The sequence below is a fragment of the Amblyomma mixtum genome, chromosome 3, assembly GCF_055824585.1.
Source record: "Amblyomma mixtum isolate Tamu chromosome 3, ASM5582458v1, whole genome shotgun sequence".
Classification (NCBI taxonomy): domain Eukaryota; kingdom Metazoa; phylum Arthropoda; class Arachnida; order Ixodida; family Ixodidae; genus Amblyomma; species Amblyomma mixtum.
The window spans coordinates 68,301,395-68,319,566 of NC_143014.1; the positions used below are offsets into that span (position 1 = coordinate 68,301,395).

The window sequence follows — 18,172 nt, forward strand, 5'->3', positions numbered from 1 at the left end:
AGATCTACGTTCGGGTTATTGGCAAGTCCCGATGGCCGACGCTGACCGCTCCAAGACAGCCTTTGTGACGCCTGACGGGCTCTATGAATTCAACGTCATGCCCTTCGGACTATGCAATGCCCCTGCCACTTTTGAGCGGATGATGGACACGATACTGCGCGGCCTGAAATGGAAAACATGCTTATGTTACTTGGACGATATCGTTGTTTTCTCCCCAGATTTCCAGACGCACCTCGTTCGCCTGGAGCAAGTTTTGGGATGCCTCGCGGCAGCCGGGCTTCAACTCAATTTAAAGAAATGTCGCTTCGCTGCTCGTCAGTTGACGATTTTGGGCCACGTCGTGTCGAAACAGGGTGTCCTTCCTGACCCAGCAAAGCTTCGTGCTGTCTGAGTTTCCGAAGCCCTCTACGATGAAGGAACTTCGCAATTTCATCGGCTTATGTTCTTACTTCCGGCGCTTTATCCGAAATTTCGCTTGTATCATCGCACCTCTGACTGCACTTCTTCGTGGCAGTAGCGACCTATCAAGCTGGAGTCCTGCCTGTGACGACGCGTTCATCACGTTGCGCCGTCTACTTACCTCTCCGCCCATACTGCGCCACTTTGACCCTGCTTCTCCAACTGAAATCCACACAGATGCCAGTGGCGTTGGTATCGGTGCTGTTCTTGCTCAACGCAAACCGGGGTATGCGGAGTATGTTGTTGCATACGCGAGCCGCACCCTGACGAAGCCAGAGCAAAACTACTCAGTAACTGAAAAAGAGTGCTTGGCGATCGTTTGGGCGATCGGGAAATTTCGGCCTTACGTGTACGGCCGGCCTTTCGCGGTCGTCACGGACCACCATTCCCTATGTTGGCTGTCCTCCATAAAAGACCCAAATGGCCGCCTCGCCCGATGGGCCTTACGCCTTCAAGAGTACGATATTCGTGTGATCTATCGCTCTGGCAGGAAGCATAACGACGCCGACGCTCTCTCTCGTTCACCTCTAGCCAATGAACGTGCCTCTCCTCCCGCCATCGACTGCGCCTCCTTGTCATTGGACGACATGCCCAACGAGCAGTCCAAGGACCCTTGGATCACTTCTCTTTTACGCTATCTTTCAGACCGTTCTGTTGTGCCGGTACCGCGAGCAATCCGCCGTCAGGCTGCCCACTTCACTATTCATGATGGGATTTTGTACCGCCGAAATTATCTCTCTGATGGCCGCAAATGGCTCCTAGTGATCCCTGGACATTTACGCTCAGAAATATGCGCAGCCTTTCATAGCGACCCGCAAGCTGGTCACGGCGGTGCTTTTAAGACCTACAACCGGCTTCGCCTCCGCTGTTACTGGCGCGGCATGTATAACTACGTACGAAAATTCGTCCGTTCCTGCCCCGATTGCCAGCGCCGCAAGCTCGCTCATCACCATTCGACCGGCCCTATGCAGCCTTTGTCTTGCCCATCCAGGCCATTTGACCGAGTTGGCATTGACCTGTATGGACCACTTCCCTACACTGCTGCAGGAAACCGCTGGGTCATCGTCGCTGTAGACCACCTGACACGGTACGCCGAAACAGCCGCCCTCCCAGCTGCTACGGCGCGGGATGTTGCAGCCTTCCTCTTGCACCATTTCATACTTCGGCACGGAGCCCCGCGTGAACTGTTGAGCGACCGTGGGCGGGTGTTTCTGTCAGACGTAGTTTCATCTCTTCTGCAGCAATGCAACATTACTCGCCGCACCACTACTGCCTATCATCCCCAGACGAACGGCTTGACAGAACGTTTCAATCGAACATTAGGTGACATGTTGTCAATGTACGTCGCGGCAGACCATTCTAACTGGGACGTCGTCCTCCCCTTCGTCACATATGCCTACAACACCGCTACGCAGAGCACTGCTGGTTTCTCACCATTCTTCCTTCTATACGGCCGTGAACCATCCTCGCCGCTCGACACTATTCTTCCGTACCAACCTGATTCGTCGGAATCCACAACCGTATCTGAAGCCTCCAGACACGCTGAAGAGTGCCGCCAGCTCGCCCGGTCATTCACGTCTGACGACCAAGGGCGCCAGAAATACCGTTTCGACCACTCCCATGGCACAGACACTTTTCAGCCGCAATCCCTTGTTTGGCTCCGTGTGCCTTCTGCTGCCCCAGGTCTCTCTACCAAGTTGCTGCCGAAATACCACGGACCCTACCGTGTCCTTGAGCGCACTTCTCCCGTCACTTACATCGTTGAGCCCGTGACGCCATCACCCGATCTCCGACGACGTGGGCGCGAGACCGTTCACGTTTCGCGTTTGAAGCCGTATTACGACCCCTGCGTCCTGTTGACTCCCTAAATCGCCAGGATGGCTCTTTTTCCCCCGGGGGCCAATGTAAAGAGGAAGACGCTTAGCAGACGGAGCAACAGAACCGATGCGCGGCGCGAGGCGAGAATAAGACGATCGGCAGCTGAAGCAGCAGAACCGACGCGCGGCAAAAGCATCAACTGTTCCGGGACCGGACCTCCCTTGCCCGCTCTAACCGGCCTTAACTACCAGTCATCTCTTGCCAATAAAGGCCGCTACACTCCCTGTATGCGATCAACAGGCAAAACAGTCAACTAAGATTGTGTTTCTGGGCCCCTTTAAGTGCTGGTACAGCTCACTCGATAGATTTGTGAACTGTTGAAAACATATAGTTCCTCACTTCTCTACATGCACATGCTCCTTAATGTTTCGTATATGCAGTTCGAGTAAATTTTTATAGTATATTTGTTATGTATAAAGTTTATATTTGAGGTGGCCTGGGTAAAGTTTGGTTGTCGCCATCGTGTTGCCCATGCTGGAATTAGGCTAGACGACTATTTCGTAGTTTCGACAAGTCATCAATATTCTGTACTAATATGGTTGACCTGTCACTAAGTAGAGTTTGACCTTGCCTAGGCTGTAGGTAATTGGTATGCGCCGGACAAGGTCCCGTGACCTGCAAGCTGGTTGGCACGCTGAGTACAGCCATCACTCTAAAAGGGGGCCCAGTGAAACTGCAGACACTGACTGCAATTGACAAGCGATGACAGGAAGTGCCTTACAGAGGCATTGCAAACAAGAACAGAGAGGAATGTGTGCTTGCCTCAGCACCCCTTTTACTACCTGAATTGCATGTGCCAATGCAAATTTGTGTATTCCACGACGTTGTGTTCGGCTCTTGTGTTCCCTTTAGACCTCAGAAACATAACTTTCCACTGTAGAAAATCTTAAATTTCATGCCTTAAGAACAAACAAGCCGCAGTATTCTGCAGAAAACATCAAAATGCACTTCAATGCCCCTCATGTAATAATGAGAACTATTAGTTTCAGTTTTTTCCCCACCTATTCACTGTAGGCAAACAAACCTTTGCTATTAGGCTCATAAGCTGGTAAGAGAGGCCATGTTTTCAGTGAGCTTGCGACTTGGTGCGCAAGTGCAAGGAAGGCGGCTGTGTACATACAAAAAATGGCTGAGGCTTAGCTAAGGTTAAGCCTTGTCAGATGCGAAGCATATTGATGGCTAGGCTTGGTAATACATGGCTTTCCTTGGTTGAATACTTGGTCATTTTAATACAACCACTAGAAGCCTTCGTCGTGGGGGAAGACAACGGCATGGCTACAGCGGAACGCCGACTAACCCCGAGACGCGCGTTGGGTGAGCGCCTGGATTGCCACGGAAGCCGCGTCCACCTGCCCGGTGGAGCGAGCGTTTCACCTACACCGAGTGTGAACGCGCGTTCGAAATGCGCGGGAATGCCGCTCGAGGACATTCCGGCGTCTGTGCGATGGCATCGTTCTCCCTCTCCCAGCGCGTGACGGCGATCTGTCGTGACGTCATCGTGTCACGTGGTTGGTCGCGTACAGCTCCGAGCGACGGCGCGAGGTGGGGGACCTGTTTCTCATCTGTCATGGCGTCATCGTGTCACGTGGTGTGACGTCATCGTGTCACGTGGTTGGTCGCGTACAGCTCCGAGCAACGGCGCAAGGTGGGGGACCTGTTTCTCATCTGTCATGACGTCATCGTGTCACGTGGTGTGACGTCATCGTGTCACGTGGTTGGACGCCTACAGCCACGGTGACGGCGTGGGGCATATCTCTAGCGATATGCTTCGCATAGAAGTTTATACCCATAGTACCTGTTGGTCAGAAAGAGAAGACGCTGGCAGAATTGAGTGCAGCAAAGAAAGCAAAGAACAGAAAACGGGGCCAGCACTGGGTGGCTGGAAACAGGAGTGACTGCTGATGGTGCTGTGTGGGGAGCTGCATGCATTAATGTGTCGGAGGTTTGCCCTCGCTGTTTTGGTACATGCGTCTGAAGCAATGCCTTTTTTGGTTCAATTAATTTAAATATCTCAACCCTCAAGCTCCCATCATTGTACTCATCCAGATAAGGTAAAAGTCATTTGTCTGACGTGTTCCTACAGATGTCGGTAACAGCATCATCCAAAAAGAAAATGCGGCTCTTTACACAAATGTGCGGCAAATGCTTAAGTGGACGTTATTTTCGCATTCACAGGAAACTAGGGGTGTTAACCATAGCCTTGAATGCATAAGGTGTAATGTAACGCTGGAAGCATTTACTTTACACGCAGGAATCTTACTCTGGGACAAGTTATATTCTGGACAGTCGTGTTCATGGGTTGTATAATGAATCGCGCAGAGTGCATTAAGATCATAGAAAAATAACCGTAATGCAATACGTTACACTTACTGCAAGCAATGTTTACTGTGACGGAACCATTAAAAGGCATTGTGCCAAGGCTGACTTTATTGCTACCTCTTTTTCTTTTATTGCAGTTCTTGGCAGCGATCCTGCAATGGGCTCAGCATACACAAATTGTCTGCAGTATTTCAAGTCCAGGGCCACAGCAACTGTAAGGAGGCTGCAGGCGAAGGTGAAGAGTTGCCGTAAGACCATCGCAAGGTTGCACAAACAACAACACAGCTTGTAGCCAACTATTTCGAGAGCACTAGGTGTCATCCGGTCATTTGTCACTGACGAAGTGTTCAAACTTCTCACTGCACACGTGCGTTCAAAGCCAAGGGGCAAAGGCAAACGATTTCCTTTGTGGCTAAAGAAGTTTGCGTTGCACCTAAACTTTCGTGGACCACGGGCGTATAGATTTTTAGCACCCATTTTCACCTTGCCAACCCAGCGTTCGCTGAGATGATGGTTGGCTAACGTCAACATGAAACCAGGTGTGATTCCTGGGGTCATTCAGTCGCTTTCAGCGACAAGTCAGACTTGGGATAGAAGAGATCAAGCATGCACTTTGATCTTCGATGAAATAGTACTGAAAAAAAAACTTGTGCTACGATTCCAGTCAGGATGTTATTCATAGCTTTGTGGATGATGGTAATGTGCGGACATCGACAATTGCAGACAGAGCCTTGGTTGTTGTGGTGGGTGGAATCTCCAAGAGGTGGGATCAGCCAATACCATTTACAATAAGACACACTTGAACACCAGCACCTATTATGAGTAAATTGCTCATGTCCCTTATTGATAAACTTAAAGAAATAGCCAAACTGACAGTGAAAGCAGTTGTTTGCGACCAAGGGGCGTCAAACATCAGCTTTTGTTATCAGCTGGGTGTGTCTGTTGACAGGCCTTTCTTTGAAAGAAGGGGTGAGCGGATAAATTTTATTTTTGACGCGCCCCATCCCATTAAAACTACTCGTAATAATGTGCAAGCTCACAAGTTGCTAATTGGGGAAGAGGTTGTGGATTGGGCTTACAATTGAGCGCCTGTACAATTCGTCCCTCGAGTTGCGCTTGCGTTTAGCCCCAAAGCTGACCGAGCGGCACATTTTTCAAAAACCGTTTTCTAATATGAAAGTAAGGAGAGCAGCACAAGTACTGAGTGCTTCAGTGAGTGTGGCCATTATGGCTTTAATATATGCAGAGGAGCTGCCCGCAGCAGCAATGGCTACAGCGCAGTTTTGCGAAAGAATGGATAAACTGTTTGATGCACTGAACAGCTCAACTCCTAAAAAAAACAGCGCAAAGGTATCGCCATGCGATTAAAAGGGGTGATGACGAACTTGTTCACTTCCTTCAAGATCAACTTCACTAGATTAAAACGTGGAAGTTTGCTCTCAAGCGTCAGCCACAAACAATCATAGGCTGGCAGGTTGTTTTGCTTCTTTGGAGTGATCTTTCTCAAAATCATAATTTTTTGCACCTCCTCACGTACCCGTCGGCTGCAGCAGGATTCGCTGGGGAATATGTTTGGGCACATTAGGCAGAAGCAAGGCTGCAACATGAATCCGAATGTTTTCCAGTTTATCTCTGGTTTAAAGCATATTTGCATTCAGAAACTGTTTAAACTTTCTGAACAAGGTAATGCTGAGGAGGGTAGATGTGAACTTCTACTGGAATGTGCACCATTCTCTGTTAGCAGGGCATCTCTAGTTGATAATGTTGGGCAGGCTCCTGCTGACGACTTTCCGTCCTTGCAAGATGTTTCAGAGCTAGCCGCGGATAAGCACTCTCATGTTATTGACGATTCCGTTGTCTATTACGTGGCAGGCTTCTTGGTGAAATATCTTGTTAGTAAATATGCAAAGAATTGCATTTGCCCTCAGTTGTTGAAAGATGAGGACAATACATTGAGTGGTTGTCATCAATATTTTACGATGCTCAAAGCATATCATGTACCAGGCAAAGTGTTTGGAAATTTAACTGTACCATCGCAAAGGGCATTCACATTTGTGCAAGCACTTGAGACCCACTTTCTTGCTTTGGTTGAGGATACTGCACATCTAGAAAGGGTTTGTGATGTTTTGCTGCGACATCTCCAATGCATTGGGGATTTTGATTTTTGTTCACTTGAGTGCCGGCAGAAGTTTGAGAAAATGTATTGTAGTATTCGTTTACGCTGGCATGTGAGATTTGTGAAGAGAAATTTAGACAAAGTTCTCTTTCAGTCATCAGTTTCTGGTGTACAACTTGATAAATTTAAAGGTTAATGTTGCGTTGAAGCATAGTTAACTTGGAACCAACGTCCCTCAACATAATCTTTCAGAGAAGTACACAGGATGGAAGGTCAGCCCACAGGACTTGAAGGGTGGGGGGACTGGATTTAAGTGCACAAGCAATGTGCAAGCCTCTGCAGGATTTCTCTAGGTGCCGCCTAATTTATTGAGTGCATTTCATGTGTTCCATTATGTTTTGACACATAAGCACTTTTTGTAGTGGCCCTCGTTGCTCTGTAGGTTGAAGAAATGAGCATACGGTTGTCGTTTCACAACTCCTACTGCTTCCTACTTTGCAGTGAGTAGCAGTGCGACTAGGTCAAAATATTGGTGGTGGCTGGGGTGGTGGTGGGGGACGGGGGTGGCTGTGGTCCCCCAGGAGGTGCAGCAGCACCACTAGGGGAGAGGGGGGGGGAAGGGTTCGATCTGTCAAGCTGCTATTCACTGCCAACAAGGGACCCGAGTGTGAAATGTGAATTGTACGCTCATTTACTTTAACCGTATGCCAGAACTTAAGAGTAAAGCAGTGTTGTAATGCCCGCACGGTAGCTGTATTTTATCGATTCGGTATATACTGCCAAAAGGTTGCTCTTGAAGGGAGAAGAGGGCGTGAAATGCGAGCCCACAGGACTTGAAGGTCGGGGGTGCTGGATTTAAGTGCACAAGAAATGTGCAAGAAATGTGCAAGGTCACGAATCACTGAGGCACAGCCAATGCATGCGCAAATATCCTTGACGTCGCCAGATGGCGCCACGTACCCGGCAGCTACGCACGCGCCCGCAGCATCGGGACCAATCAGCGCGTGCTCACTGGCTGTAGGCGAGCTCCCGGTATTCCGCTAACGGTAACAAGGAACACGGTATGGTAAAGGCGTCTATTTGCGAGAACTTCGTTGACGACTTTGAGAACGGGATCCATCGTAACGCTGGCAAAATGCCGGTGCAAACGTAAACGAAGTTGACGGTAGCGACGGCCGCAATAGCCGAAAGATGCCTTCAACGTGCGGCCGGCGGTAGCTTTCTTTTCGGCTGCTGCTAGGCCGCACTGCTGGCCGCCATAAATCACGGAGTCTGCATTACGTCATGTGCACGTCTTGTTTGACGTCACTTAGTCCTGTGTCGTCATAAGAGAATCCCAGGTTTGAATCTGCAGTGCGGCAGGAAAAACTTTTTCAACTTCGAATCCAAATTTCTTAGAAATTAATGCATATTTCACTGCCGGCCAAGTGGCAACAAAGCCATGAAATGCCGAACTATCGGATTTTGCTTGAAAAAAAATATTAGAGCTCTCCTCACTGTCCCTTTAATGGCACATACCCACGGCGGGGGAATTTGGCCAGGGTGCATAGCGGATACAAACGCACTGTCCGCTCTTTACCAATATCTTTCTCTATGGTTATCACATGATGAATTTGCTGCCATGTGAAAATATTCACTGCTACTCATATCTGTCAAACAACGTCACGGTCATTTATTTTATGCCTATAAACACATTCAGTTATATCGCTGCGGAAATAGACGATTATCTGCATATTAAACTATGACAAATGGCAATCTGAAAAAGCACAACAGACCTGCTGTCCCGTGGGATGCGGAAGAAGATGGTTCCTGGCCTCCTGCTCAAGGTGCTCCTGTTGCGGCACCACGGCACACAGCAGGTGTTGCCGACGGGTGGCATCACCTGAAAAATTTGCAAGTATGGTCATTCTCAGTCTCCTTATATTGTAACTCTGTAAACAGTGAAAAGGTGCGAAAGCGGCGAGGGAATGAAATTACGAGCGGAGTCGACATGTTTTTGCGAACCTCGCGTGCTGATCGTCGATGCGCAAAGTACACAAACCCTATACTACACGGCAGATACCAATTAACTTTTTGCAGGCATTTCTACATTCCCCGACGTTATTGTCTATACCTTCTAAAACCTAGGTGGACAGCAGAGTACGCGTTTTGTTCGAGAAAAATATTTCGTACACAGACGGCCACAACACGGACTACGATCCAGAAGTAGACAATGTGTTAGGAGCACTGAGAAATACACGGGTGCAACGTATGTTTTAAGAAGCGTAGAAAATTAAACTATCGCAACAGTTATTGGTTTTCAAGCTCTTTAGAGTTTAGAAAGGCCGACGCGTTGCCTTTTTTTGCCGGTTTTCAAAAGCGCATTCCTGTGTTGTCAATGCACGGGTGAAATGTGCGCGTTTCCACGAGCGGAGATAACGCAGTCTTTCACACGTAGTACTACATACATACGTACAAGAGCAAGGTTTTTGAGCTTTTCGTGTGTCATCTTTTTTTTCCACCAGTCCTGAAAACTACGGTCCCGTACTTGCTGCGCGGGAACGGTCGTCATCGCCGATCGCCCACTTTCAAAGCAACGAAAACTGCGTTGCAACGCCATCTGAAGGCGGCATCTCGGACCTGTTGTTGTTGTTGTGACTGAGAAAAGGATGAAAAGGAAATTGCACGGGCCTGCCTACTGGCTCGAGCCGAGCCACCACCGCTGCCACGTGCAGACAGAGGAGAGTTAAAAGATCAGAGGAAAGAGAAAAAGGCTGCGTCCCTCGGACCCAGACATCCAATCTGTGACCTTTAATATCAGCAGGCACGTCACTTGACTCGTTTCGATGTTTCGTGCTTTTGCTCGCCAAAATGCCACGCGGCGCCGCAGCAGTAGCAATCTGGTGGCCCTCTTTTCATCTTGTGTCCTTTTTTTCAACGCGCGTTCCAGATACGGCTCGAGAGCCGGCGCGCGCACCGTCATGATGCGATCAAATGCCCGCGCGCGCGTGGCTAACAATTGTGGAAGCAGCGCATTTTAGAATCATTGAAACTAGCCAACGACATGCCTGCATGCTGATAATAAAGTTCACAGATTGGCTATCTGGGTCCGAGATGGCGTTGCAACGCAGTTTTCCATTGCTCCGGCTCCCGCCGCGTGCAGTATACCACTTTTGTCCCCGATAGTAAGTACTATCGGGGACAAAAGTGGTATACTCCACGCGGCGGGAGCCCGAGCAACGGAAAACTGCGTTGCAACGCCATCTACAGGCGCAATCTCAGACCCAGATAACCAATCTGTGACCTTTATTATCAGCAGGCATGTCGCTTGGCTCGTTTCAATGTTTCAAAAATTCGCTGCTTCCACGACAAGTTAGCCACGCGCGCGCGGGCATTTGATCGCATCATGACGGTGTGAGCGCCGGCTCTCAAGCCATATCTCGAACGCGCGTTGAAAAAAAGACACAAAATGAAAAGAGGGCTACCAGAGTGCTGCTGCTGCGGCGTCGCTGGGCATTTTGGCGAGCAAAAGCACGAAACATTGAAATCAGCCAAGCTACATGCCTGCTGATAATAAAGGTCGCAGATTGGCTGTCTGGGTCCCAGATGCCGCCTGCAGATGGCGTTGAAACGCAGTTTTCCGTTGCTCCGGCTCCGGTCGGGTGGAGTATACCACTTTTGTCCCCGATAGTACATTTTAAGCTTACAGCGACAAATGTCACCCAAAAGAAGTTGCATATTGTCGGGGGCCATACAAAATCGTCACGTCCCGAGAAACACCGCGCGAAACCAAGCAAAACTAACCGCTAGGCGCGGCGCGTCGGGCCACAGGCCGTGGGCAGGTTTTTTTTTTTTTTTTCGACGCACCGACCGGCGAGGCTGCATCATGCAGCATCATTCCTCCCGCCACTCCCGCCCACGGCGTAGCATGACACAGCGTGCGCGCGCCCTTCACAACTGCGCCGGCGTACTAAGCTAGAGTGCTTTAAATGCAGCGTAATTTTGCATAAAGTGCTTGAAATGTAGCGTACTTTTGCAAAAACAAAACATTCCTTCCTTGACTTTGTCACAAACTGCAAGAATGCCATGAACAACAGCCGGCTGGCCACAGAGCGAGCGCGCCGCTTCACGAACTGCAGACAGGCACCGGCGGCCGGCGCGGCCGCCTGAATTGCTTGCAATGCAGCGTACTTCCACAAATAAACATTTCTCACCTTGCCGTCGTCATAAACAGGAGGAGTTGTGCGTCGAAGGGCAAGAGAAACGAAAAAAATTGCGGTCTGCCCGCACGAACAGATACGCCGCACGCTTTCACGCGCACAAAACTGCCCCCACAATGCTCCGTCGTCTGCTGCTCGGATGGGTCTGCCGCCGCCAGGGTTGCCAGGTCCTAATCTCAAAAAATAGCCACGAAACTGATAAAAGTAGCCAGAAAGTAGCCAATCTATGGCCACGGTAGCCACGGTCTCAAAAGTAGCGAGTCCGTCGTCAGTCGGTGTGCGGCAGCTAGTGGGGGAGTACGGCTCTCTAGGCCACAAAGGCTTTCGCCTAGCGCACTTTAGACTGCCAAAGTAACCCCATACTTTTTATGCTCGTCGCCCGGATTACGGCGAGGGACGCCACCCAACCAACGAACAGGCGCTTTAGCTGAGCTGCGCTCTAAAAATTTACATTTACGCTTTCACCGAGTCTGTTAAACTGTACACGACGTCGGCTCTGCGTGGCACGCACACTGCACATGTTCGGGCAGTCCAATGGCTATAGCTATTGCCGTGTTTCGTGCTTCACGCAGAACACAAAGTGCAATCTTTTTTTATGCGAAGCATACTACTTTAGCTACCACTTCAGCCCTTCACTGTGCTTATGCGCCTCCAAATCACGTGATACATGACGTCACACCACGTGACACGATGACGTCACGACAGTAGAGAAACGGGGGCCCACTTCGCGCCGTCGCTGTGGTTGTGCGCCTCCAAATCACGTGATACATGACGTCACACCACGTGACACGATGACGTCACGACAGTGGAGAAACGGGGGCCCACCTCGCGCCGTCGCTGTGGTTGTGTGCCTCCAAATCACGTGATAAATGACGTCACACCACGTGACACGATGACGTCACGACAGTGGAGAAACGGGGGCCCATGCGCCTCCAAATTACGCGACACGATGATGCTTCGCATTCTCCAGGCTTAAAGGGGTTGTGAAAAGAAAATGAAGCTGCCCGGTTTTAATTTTTACTGCTTCCATAAACATTAGACATGCTGATTCCGAAATATTTCGTCTCAATATTGAGTCTGCATTTAATAAAGCCCGTTCGAAATTGCTACCTTTTTGCGTTCATGAAACGACCATGCGCCGCCGTCGGCCGGCACACGCACTACTCGACTACGTCATTTTAAGACCATCAGAAACGTATAGAGATATCTTCAACTTTCGTTTACCCTAAAATAATAGCTTTATGAGAAATTCAGAAAGTGAAACAAGGTTTTCCAATTATTTGCACGCGTAATTGCACTCTGTTAAACTGCAGCGCGTGGTCATACATCAATCACTGAACTGGGACCAGTTTCGGTTTCGGTTCTGCTTCTCCATCCTCCTTGGCTTCAGTATCAGCGGCTCGATATAGCCTTGCTTACGTGAACCTATTTAGGTGGTGTTCCTTGACAGCGGTGGTTTGAGTCAGAGAATCGAGCTGAGCAAGGTCAGCCCATCTAGACGACTCTCTGTTTGTTAGGAGAAGGTAAGTGACGCCAACCAAGTAAAATACAGGAAAAACACGACGTTTCGGGACCGGCTCGGCCCCTTCTTCACGGTGTGACTACGGGCGAGCGCAGCTTGGCTTTTTAAGCCCCTGTGTGGAGGACCTGCGGGTCAATGGCCGCAGCCCATGGACGTAGGATGAGGGGAGAGTCCCCAGGGAACGATTAACATTCTCTCGTGTTTGCTGTATGTGCCACGACTCGAGTAGAAGCCTCCTGCGTGGGTTAGCTTCCGTTTCCAATACAATGGTGCTGTCGAAGTCAATTGGGTGGTCACACCCTTCACAGTGTTCGGCCACGGCGCTGCGTTGACGATTCATGTGACGGACGTCCGCTTTGTGTTGGTTCATCCTTTCCGCGAAGTTCTTCGTTTCCCCTATGTACGACGCCGGGCAGACGGAACACGGAATTTTGTACACGACGCCCTGGGCCTTTTCTCTGGGCTGCCGGTTTTTTGGGCGGGGGAGAAGGCGACCGATAGTGCTGGTCGGTTTGTGCGTTGTCAGCACCCCTTCTTTTCCGAGAATGCGACCGAGCGTCTCGCTCACGCCTCTCACGTAGGGGATGCAAACACGTTTCCGCTTCTGGCATGCGTCTGAGGAAATAATAGACCGGATTTTGTTTTGCCTTTCTTGTTTCCTGATAATGCGCCGGATGAATGTGCTTGGGTAGCCGTTCTTTTGGAGGTCAGAAATGACTCGGTTCTTCTCCTTCCTTTTTTCTTCACTTGAGGAACATATGGAGTCGGCTCTCTTCAGTAATGACGTCACGACAGATGCTTTGTGCGGGATGGGATGGTTCGAATCGAAATGTAGGTACCGTCCTGTGTGGGTTGGCTTCCTGTGCACCGAGGACTGCAGGCCTTTGTCGTGCCTTGTAAGTAGGACATCCAGAAAAGGCAGGCTGCCCTGCTGTTCATGCTCAACAGTAAATTGTATGGCCGGTTCAACTGAATTTAGATGACTCTGGAGGTTTTCTATCTCTGAGGTTTTCACCACACAAAAGCAGTCGTCTACATAACGGAGGAATAACTTTGGCTTGGGATTAAAGGAGGAGAGGGCCCGGCTTTCGACGTCTTCCATGGTTAGGTTAGCCACTGTGACTGAAATTGATGCCCCCATAGCAGTTCCGGTTGTTTGCTTGAAAAATTCTCCGTTGTAGGTGAAAAAGGTACTGCGCAGACAGAGGTCGAGAAGGCGACATTCTCTGACTCAAACCACCGCTGTCAAGGAACACCACCTAAATAGGTTCACGTAAGCAAGGCTATATCGAGCCGCTGATACTGAAGCCAAGGAGGATGGAGAAGCAGAACCGAAACCGAAACTGGTCCCAGTTCAGTGATTGATGTATGACCACGCGCTGCAGTTTAACAGAGTGCAATTACGCGTGCAAATAATTGGAAAACCTTGTTTCACTTTCTGAATTTCTCATAAAGCTATTATTTTAGGGTAAACGAAAGTTGAAGATATCTCTATACGTTTCTGATGGTCTTAAAATGACGTAGTCGAGTAGTGCGTGTGCCGGCCGACGGCGGCGCATGGTCGTTTCATGAACGCAAAAAGGTAGCAATTTCGAACGGGCTTTATTAAATGCAGACTCAATATTGAGACGAAATATTTCGGAATCAGCATGTCTAATGTTTATGGAAGCAGTAAAAATTAAAACCGGGCAGCTTCATTTTCTTTTCACAACCCCTTTAAGCCTGGAGAATGCGAAGCATCATCGTGTCGCGTAATTTGGAGGCGCATGGGCCCCCGTTTCTCCACTGTCGTGACGTCATCGTGTCACGTGGTGTGACGTCATTTATCACGTGATTTGGAGGCACACAACCACAGCGACGGCGCGAGGTGGGCCCCCGTTTCTCCACTGTCGTGACGTCATCGTGTCACGTGGTGTGACGTCATGTATCACGTGATTTGGAGGCGCACAACCACAGCGACGGCGCGAAGTGGGCCCCCGTTTCTCTACTGTCGTGACGTCATCGTGTCACGTGGTGTGACGTCATGTATCACGTGATTTGGCGCGTTTCTCGGGGCCGGCCTGTCAGCCTGGATGCCGGCCGCCGGCGTCAGAAAAACACGCTAGTATTATTTTTTCACGCTCCTAACAAGCACTGGAATAGATGAATGCCAGAAATGAATCATTTTTGAGGATCGTTGGCTGATGCCAAGTTGCTGGCAGTATTTAATTCGGCGATACAAGCAAATTTCATCCCATGACCGCTTTATTTACTGCCTGGTCGCCGCTCGCATAGCTGGCATTTGCTAGCTCCGCTGGCGTCGCGGAAATCGAGCATATCTTTATTTTATTATGGGACAGGTTCACAGTTAAAGGGGTGACGAGAGTAGTACCTTTTACAGCGCTGACTAGTTCCGAAGCTCCCTCAGCTGCGGTATCGATAGTATCGATGCAAAAAGCGACGACCAGGGCCGCCGGCAAGCCTCGCAGTTCATCGCCCGGCGCGTCCGCAGGCGGCGTCGTTGCCGAAAGCTCGGCATGTTGCCACTGCTCGAATATAACAGGCAGCCTTTCTGATAGCATGGCTGTTTTGTCTTTTCTGGTGCGAATGTGAAATACAGCGATCGAGTCTGCAGACCGGCCGGCAAACCTGGATCCCGTCCGCTGGCGTCATAAAAATGAGCTAAAGATTTTTCTTCACGTAAATAATAAACTGTGGGAGCAAGAAGTGTGGAAAATAGATCATTTTTGAGGATCGTTGAACAATGCCGAGTTGCCGGTAAAAGCAGCAACTGTAATACGAGCAAATTGCCACAACCGCCGCTGCCCGGCCGTTGCGGTCCGGCTTGCGCGCCTGGCGTCCGCTATATATAGCTCCGCTGCCGAGCGCACCGCAAAAATGACCATATTTTTTGTTGTGACACGATGCTGCTCACAGTAGAGCGATGCCAAAAGCAGGCATTTTCTTATAACCCAGGCTACTTTAGAAGTGCTGTCCACCGCGATGCGAGACAGGCCTAGCGACGACCAGGGCAGCCAGAGAGCAGTGCAGTTCGTCACCCGGCGCGCCCGCGTCCAGCGCCGTTGCCGAAAGCGCGCTACGTGGGCAGGCATGCTTTGTCGCCGCCCGAGTACAGCCGGAAGTCTTTCTGATAACATCGCTATTTTGCCTTTTCTGGTGCGAACTTCAGTAGCCAAGCAGCGCGCAGGCGCTGGTGTGCGGTGGCAAAGTGTTACACCTGATGTGGACCGGGCATGAGTCTAGCGGCGCAAAGATGCTTGCCGCTCCGTGTCCCTCAGCCTCAGCCATTTTTTTTTTGTTTATGCTTGCGGAACCGCACTTCCCCATACACTCTTGCCGCGAAGAAACCTGTGCGCCAACACCATCGATTCGTCAAGACTGCCTTGTGATCGGTGAAGTGGTTTCTCCACTTGCACGTTCGGTCTCAAACAAGCATTTCACCGAGTGCATACACGCTTCGCTTTCGCGGGTGACACGTAATCCAAGCATATAATGACGCGTGCGGCGCCACCTATTATAGGTGTGACACGGAGTTCTTTATTGTCCATGAAATGTGTGCGCACCAGTGGGGTACCCAGAAATTTTGTTCGGGGGGGCTCATGTTGCAGCGCGGCCTCCTCATAGAATTTGTGGAGGGATCAAACGCAAGAATAATAACTGCATTGCCATTGTGTATTAGTTAACGCAACGCACTGTCTAGACAAGTGAAATATGTATTTTTTTTAATGAAAGAATGCATTCGTATGTCTTAAAAACCGTGGCAGACATAACTGATACCAATGCTTTCATGTTTTTGAGTATATAATAAGTAAAGAAAATATCACATGAAGTCTAGAACTATATCAGTCCGAAACCAGCAAAGCTGTGCATGCCGCTGATATGAAAAACTTACAGGACATGAAATTAGCAAGTATCCAGGAGAAATATTTAATGAATCTTTGTCATTCATGAACCTTGAAATTTTTGTACTCAGAACGGCCAGGAAAAAATCTCAACGGCGCTGTCCTTCATTCCATTGTACTGGGCTCCAGAAGCTGTCACCGATCATGTATTGCGAGCAATTGCACCGAAATTTTAGTCGCAACAACGAGAATATGTATAAACGAGGAGTTCTGTAAAATATACATTAGAAGTGCAAAGATAAAATGGAGTATTAGAAATGCGAAGGTACAACTTGATAAAGGACAAAAAAAGTGTCAAAGGAAACAAAGTCACTGTATGTATACACAAAACCTCGCAACAAGATATTTAAAATACGTATGTCTCCATTACATCTATGTTTCTAACCAAAAGTCACTCTATATAATGCGTCAAACAAGGCAAATAAACACCTTGCGCAATCACTGATAGTAAACTTTACACACGTTATAGTCGCATAGCTCCGCCCACATTCAGCCTCCGCGCACAGAATTCCTCCGCGACGAAAAAGTTGCCCGCTGCTTAAACGTTTCTTGTTGCCTAAACAAGAAGCTTATTACAAGAAAAAAATGATGAGCTCTAGAATTTTGTTACGTGGATTGTTTGATGTAGTCAAACATTAAAAAGCCGATTTCGTTCACTGTTGCGATTGGCCAGCGGAGTAATACAGGACACCGTGAACCGCAGCCCAGTGTTAGCAACTGCTGTTTTTTTAAGTTGTATCCTACTATAGACAGACGATTCAGGCAAGAACAAAACTATGATAGCTGAAGTCGCGATATGTACTTGGGCCATGCTGCGCTCGGGACAGCACCATATGGTTAGAATAATAGAGGAACAATGCAGAAATCAATACGAAAGTTCGCATTTTTTAAGTGCCTGCACGGCGACAATTATTCTGCACCCATAATTACAGAAGGGTATTCCATTGGTTCAAAGAAAAGTAAAAGCAGTTAGCTATAAAGGAAATAGAAGGATAAACGAAAGCCACGAATGATGCCGCAAGCTGAAATAAGCAATAACTGAATGTGTATGTTGGGAAACGTCGCCTGGGCAGGCCTTTCAATAAGCAGTCAGTCAAGATAGGTTATTGATGTTCTCAAAATTTTCGTATTCGCATGGTAATTTTGACCATGATGCTAACTGATGCTTGTGTTCCGTGACTCCAGGTGCATGGGCGTTGCCACGAAATCCAACCCGAATCAGCAATGTTCGCGCCAAAATGTCTTTTCTAGTCTGAAAAAGACATTGTAGGTAACAAAATCCAGAATGACTTCCGGCGCCAGTGGTTGTTTTGGTCACCGGTGCGTGACAGTTTGAAAAAATTTCGGGGGGGGGGGGGGGGGGGGGGGCTGAAGCTCCATAAGCACCCCCCCCTGGCTACGCCCCTGGTGCGCACAGACTTGCGGATCCCATCGAGCAGAACATTTGGCGGCAGCGTCCCGAGCGCGTGCTCCATGACGTGCCAGGTGTATGCGGAGTTTGGCCTCTTGGTTACATGCAGCCTACAAATGCGTTTCCTAGCGTTTGGAGTTGCCTTTCGACCGCGCGCGTACCACCCAATGACAAAGGTTTCACGAGGCGCGAGGCACAGGGTGGTCACGTGATCACGGATGCCCCATCCAAACCCGAAGGGAATAAGGTAACGTTCGGCTGCCCGCGCATCGGACGCGCATCACACAACTCCTCGAACGTAACAGATATCGCGCTAATCACAGTAAAAGCAGTTGTCGTTATTTTGCTTGCAGTTGTTGTTTTCGT

At 49.3% G+C, this 18,172-nt stretch overlaps 1 pseudogene; it reads left to right on the forward strand.

Moving 5' to 3' along the window:
* The first annotated feature begins 4,813 nt into the window (after positions 1-4,813).
* Positions 4,814-18,172, forward strand: part of LOC149350511 (uncharacterized) — a 122,710-nt pseudogene continuing 109,351 nt past the window's right edge.